Below are 6,789 nucleotides of genomic sequence, written 5' to 3'. Positions count from 1 at the left end.
ATTCAAATCAGCTCCATTCGAGGCCAAACTCCACCATCAGCTTCCTGCATGCATCCCGTGCATGTTTGACACCGTGGCCTAGCCAACGGACGCCTATGGACACATAGTGGGGCGGTGACCACCTCCCTAACATGCACAAATGGCGCTCTGCGGCTTGTCCGCTTCCTGTAGCCCGTCTCAGGCAGCAACAACACGGCTCAGTGCGCCATTGGACCCCCTTTGTCCGTCCACGCTCCTCCCCGACGCCAAGAATGCGCCAAGTCGCCTCTACCGCGCATGGCCGCCATGCCAATAACACCTAAGGCAGACCCGAGATTCCCCTCCGGCGCCTCCTCCATATGCCCCTCTCCCCGAGCCCCTGCTGCCTCATACCTACTCCTCTCCCTTCCCCGACAAGGCCTTGAGAGCCCCCGAGTGCTCTAGAGACGACCACGACCCCCACCAGACCTTGGTCCACGGTGGACTCACGCTTGGCCATATGAAGCAAGCCCCGAGCCCCCTTGTGCCCTCTCTCACCCCTCTTTCCCTAGAGGCCTCCTAGGCCAGCCACAACTCACCCTGTGCCCATCCTCCTCCATCTGCCGCTTGCATTGCAGCCTTGACCTCTTCTTAAATTTGAGCTCCCCCGAGCTCTCCCTCTCCACTGACCACTCCAGCGCCATGACACCTCCGTTTTGAAACCCCCCCGGTCACCTCCATTCCACCCTGGGGCGTCAAGAGCTCGAGGCCAGCGAGTCCCGATGGCCTCTTCCATGGCCGTCCAAGGCGCCGCTACCTCAACACTTCTCAGCACGCGCTCAGCATCAGAACAGGTGCGACTCGCTCCCCTAAGCCCTCCGGTGGTTGGATCGCTGGGAACCGTGCCCTGTAGTGCCGATAACCATCGTCGGACTCCCCTGCTCTCTTTTATGGCGAGAGGAAAAAAAGGCCTCGTCAGCCGCTGGGCGCTGCCTGTCGGCCGGCTAGCAAGGCTAGCGGGTAGGCCTCTCCCAGTTAAGTTGATACGGGGTGAACTGCAACCGCCTTTGCTCAGGGAAGGTGTATTCCTTGGGTGCGTTTTCAGCATCACCCGCACATCTGCGGGCCAGGTCAAGCTGGGCCAACCCAAAGCTGCGGTGCGCGTGCGCACAATATAGTTTCCCCCCTCTGGTATAACTCTGTTTTTTCTTTTATCAGAAACTTCAAAAACCCATAGAAAAATCATTTGAAGTCCAAATCTGATGATTCAAATTTCTACAGGTTCCTAAATTCAAGGTCTATCCAAATATGTGCATGGCACATTTTTCAGAGTAACTCTCTATGGTATTAATATTCAAATGCAGATTTGAATATATTTAGCCCCACCTTGCAAAAATCTATGGGGTTCAAATCAACTCTAAATGGAGTGATTCCAATTTCCAGAGTCTCCTAATATTTTTGAAGCATTAGTCAACATTTTATCTGGCATGCTTCTGTTGCGTTAAATAAATAGCTCCTTTTTTCTATTTATTCCATGTTATAAAATCCCTAGGATATTCATATCAACTCCAAATCCAGTGAAACAACTTCCTAAATGTTTCTAAAATCGTGCTCTATTAAATGATTGCCTCCACTCATTTTTATTAGAATGTTTCATGTAGGCATCTTTAAGGATCAGCTATTCCTCTTTTCGTCCAATCAAAAATCCCTGATGGTCCCAATTCCCTATAGCAAGCTTCAGGTATTTTTCTTATGACCAGAGAGGTCGAAGAAAAATAAAACTGCTTGCTGTGTGGCCTGCTGTGTTGTTTCCGACGATAGTTGACGGAGTAGATGGAATACTCGGAGTTGGACCGGAAGACCTCAAAGACCCCAAGGACTTATGTGAGCAAGGCAAGCAGCCCTTTGACCATGTCTAAGAAATTCTTCTATGCATGACACATTGGTTACTCTACTCTGATGCATATAGTTAAGGATGATCGGTGCACCCCCAACATGGTGTTTCCGATAGCTCCTCTGGAGCACTTGCATTGAGCATGACCGTATCATCTATGAGGGTCACGCTGATAATATGTTGACAAGAGCATGTCCATGATGACGGTAACACAAAGTTGATATCAAAGGTTTTACAAAAACCCCGTCGGGTGCCACTAATGCCCGAGGGTGTTGATGAGTTAGGTGACCACTTGTGAAGAAGTGGTGCACCGGGAATATTTTGTGTGAGTGGTTTCAAAAATGGGATTAGATTTATGATGTGTCGACCATCCCAACCTTACATGTGCGACCATGATAACCCTTTATACGACGGGACTTTGTTGATTACTTTGGTCGGTACTAGAAAAGAGGCCACATTACTAGTGGCGGGAGTGATATGTGGTCACTCTCGTGACGGGGTCATACCAGGTAGGTCGACTATGTCGTTTTTACATGTTTCGGGCACACCATTGCTCCTCGCATGGATGATGCGGTCCAGAGTTGGTGCTCGTAAGACGTACATCATGTGGTCTGGGTACCAATCGAGTGGACTCTTTGTCTAGTGTCTTTAGGGGAAAGGCAATGATCGCGTACTTACCTCGGGTATGTTATATACCGCGAGTCGTGGATGACATGGAAGTTTCCTGGAACTCGTAGGTACATCGTACAACCTATGTAGAGTGTAAAACTATTCGAATAGCCATGTCCACGGTCAATGACAGTTGGGTAATCCTTCGTAAACTACGTCCATTCCTTTCCACGTAAACCAAGTGTGTGTGTGTGTGTGTGTCATCTGCATACGAAGATATGGTCAAGTTCGGTGACTTGGCATATCGGGTGAACCCGAAGTGTTCAGCCCTCAACAGATATGTTGATATCTGTAGCATGTTCTTATGTTTACCATCTAGCATATGATGCATATCCATACAAGTAATTGACCATGCATATTCTTAAGTAAAGCTTGTTTTCCACAAAAGCTGCACATTACTTATTATCGTACCAACTGCATTATCCATATCATGGGCTGTTTGCGAGTACATTCAAAGTACTCATTAGCTTTCCACTGGTTATTTCATTGACCAGGTATGAGTCAACAGGAAACGATGAAGAGTAACTTGGTGACTTACCTGCGAGCTAGGATGCTTCCCACTGAGAATGCGTGTAGGTTAAGGCTGATGGCATGGGTTCATGCTTTTGACCAACATTTCCACCATTCGTCAAGTTTGTTGTGTTGGACTTCAAGGCCCTATATATGTAAGACTTGACCGCAATGGTCATTTATTGTATCAAACGGTATGTATGGATGTAACATTCTTGTTATTCAGTATGTGTGTTCAGTGAGCAATGATCTCTGGGATCATTAAGCACGTTCATTCAGCGATCTCGACTCGTAAGTTGGGGTCCCCACACTAAAAATGTGATGAATTGTGTTTCAAAGTTGACTGAAAACATAATTTGTTAGTTTTCGATAGAGTTTATGCTTCATAATCCAATGTTGTGATTAATTGTTACTTGTTTATGGGAATTTTTTATGATGAAAGTTATATTATGAAAAAGCTATGATGAAGTATGTTATAAACTTTATTTGTTGTTATAGTCATGAGCACGATGCTACTGGGTCCCTATTTTGTTTTTTTTATCGACACCTCTTTCTCAAAGCATGTGGTCATGGTTTTCGTTATCGGCTTTCACTTGAGGACAAGCAAAGGTCTAAGCTTGGGGGAGTTGATACGTCCATTTTGCATCATGTTTTTCTACTATTATTTATAGTGTTTTTGTGCATTATACCACTCTATGGAGTAATTCTAACGCCCTTTCTCTCATAGTATGCAAGGTTTACACCAAGAGGGAGAATGCTGGCACATGGAATTCTGAACATGAAAAAGCTACGCCAGAGATACCTATTCAGCACATCTCCAAATGGGCTGAAACTTCATGGAGATTTTTTATGGAAAAAATGAAAAATACTGGAAGAAAGAAGTATCGGAGGGGGGTGCGAGGTTCCCACTGGGCACCAGGGTAACCCAGCCCCCCTAGCGCGGCGTGGTGGGTAGTGCCCCCCTGACCCACTTCTGGTGACCATCTTCTCATATATATTCTCTTCTGACCTAGAAAAATAAAGGGAGGACTTTCGAGACAAAGCGCCATCGTGTCGAGGTGGAACCTGGGCAGGAGCACTTTTGCCCTCCGGTGGAGCGATTTCACTGGAGGAACTTCCCTCATGGAGGGGGAAAATGAGGCCATTGTCATCACCAACAACCCTCTCTTCATGGAGAGGCCAATCTTCATCAACATCTTCAACAACACCATCTCCTCTTAAAACCATAGTTCATCTCTTGTGCTCAATCTTGTATCGGAACCTCAGATTGGTACGTGGGGTGTTACTTGTAGTGTTGATTACATCTTGTAGTTCATGCTTTATGGTCTATTTGGTGGAAGATCATATGTTCAGATCCAATATGCTATTGAATACATCTTTGATCATGAGCATGCTTATCGCTTGTGGTTGGTTACTTTTGTTCTTGAGACCACGGGAGAAGTCATGCTGCAAGTAGTCACGTGAAGTTGATATTCGTTCTGTATGCTGATGATATGAATGTTGTGATTCTCTTAGTGGTGTTATGTGAACGTCGACTACATAACACTTCGCCATTTTTGGGCATAAGGGAATGCATTGTGGATTATTAATTAGATGGTGGGTAGCGAGAGTGACAGAAACTTAAACACCAGTTTATGCGTTATTCTGTTAGGGGCTAATTTGGATCGCTATGTTTAATGCTATGGTTAGAATTTATTCTTAATACTTTTCTCGTAGTTGCAAATGCTTTTGGGAGGATTAATCATAAGTGGGAGGCTTGTTCAAGCAAGAAAAACAACCAAGCACCAGTCCACACACATATCAAATTATCAAACTACCGAACGCGAATTAACCCGACATGACAAAAGTGACTAGATGAAATTCATGTGTGTCCTCAAGAATGCTTTGCCTATTATAAGAAACCATTCCGGCCTGTCCTTTACCACAAAAGGATTGGGCTACCTTGCTGCACATATTGTTACTATTGCTACTCGTTACTTGTTACAATTATCTTGCTATCAAACAACTTGTTACCGCTATTTTAGTGCTTGGAGAAATTACCTTGCAAAAAAACGCTTGTCATTTCCTTCTGCTCCTCGTTGGGTTCGACACTCTTAGTTATCGAAAGGACTACGATTGATTCCCTCTACTTACGGGTCATCAAGAGACAGTAGCGGCCGAGAACATTGTCTGTATTTTCCTTCTTCTCTTCTCTCCGTGTCTTTCGTGCGTTGCCGCATGTCGCATTTAAAATTATAAAAAATATGTAAGGCAATTATTATCTGCACCATGGTAAATTTATCCTCATATTATCATTTGGCATTTTATTTTATCCTTGTATTATCCGTTGCTGCATGTGGCATTTTAAATTATTCAGAATACAAGTTGGAAACCAACTAAAATCACATTCTCAATGAGGCTTGAACAAAGAAAATGCTTAAAGTTGAGCGGGGCCATGGGATCACAAGGAAACACCCTCCGCCCAGGTGCCTTAATTAACCGCATGTTAAACAGTGGCTCGGACTGCTCGCATGCGTAGCATCGAGATTGCACAGCGGGCTGCTCACGCTCGTCCCGTCAAATCAAATAGCTCCATGCATGCCACCGACTATGGTTAAGTTTTGGGACAAAATACAAAGGAGACCGATGAAACATGACCAAGATAGTACTCTCCAATAAAAAGAGGGATATGTGGACGCACTTAAATCGTTATAGGAACACACATGGTTCACATAACATAACCATTTGAGATAGTAACATGTTAGCTATTTGTTCCAAAGGACTACGTTGGGTATTAATGTGTGCGCCTTGTCTCAAATTGGACGATTTTTTTACCACGACATGTATGTGCCATGTCATGAAACCATGCCAAGTTTCATGATTTTTGCGTGAGTTTTTGATATACTGGGATATATAAACCCAGATTATCAATGTTTCAGGCGGACGAGACCTTTGTAATTCATTTCCATGGCTTCAATGAGACCTAAACATGCACCCAAGGACACATGTATGATTTTCAACCCATTTTGGTGAACTCGAGCATGTGATTATAGTTCACATTTGAGTTATAGATATTAAATGCCTGGAAAACTCAATTAGTATATAAAATGGTCAAATGAATCCTGCATAATTTCAAATTTCAGCATGAATCTCTTGTTATTTTATGATGCATGTCGAAAAAATACAAGGCAAGAAGAGGCAGCGATTGTTATTTTGCCCACAAGGGGATCATGTTCTCCACCAGAACCACGAGGCTTCTGGCGAGAAGCTCCGTTTTGTAAGAGCCTTGTAATAAATCTTGCCCCAAATTGGACAATTTTTTACCACGACATATATGTGCCATGTCGTGACACCATGCCAAGTTTCATTATTTTCTGGTGAGTTTTGGATTTACACGGATTTAAAAACCGAGATTCCCAATGTTTGAGGCCGGCCAGGATGCCGAGACGGTTGTAATTCGTTCCCATTCCTTGCATGGGACCTAAACATGCACCCAAGGACACATGTATGATTTTTCTAGACATTTTGGTGCGCTAGAGCATGTATTTGTAGTTCAGATTTGAATTATGGACATTGAATGCCTAGAAAACTCAATTAATGTATAAAAAGGCCAAACAAACCCTGAATAATTTCAAATTTTAGCATGAATCTCGTGTTGTCCCATGTTTCCTATAGAAAAAATACAGGGTGAGAAGACACAACGATTGTTGTTTCACCCACAAGGTGGACATGTTTCCCTATCGGGACCATGCGGGTTCTTGCGTGAAACTTCGATTTCT

Source organism: Hordeum vulgare, chromosome 6H (genome assembly GCF_904849725.1).
Source record: "Hordeum vulgare subsp. vulgare chromosome 6H, MorexV3_pseudomolecules_assembly, whole genome shotgun sequence".
NCBI classification, from domain to species: Eukaryota; Viridiplantae; Streptophyta; class Magnoliopsida; order Poales; family Poaceae; genus Hordeum; species Hordeum vulgare.
The sequence above is the reverse complement of the archived record's forward strand: the minus strand, read 5'-3'. Positions refer to the sequence as shown.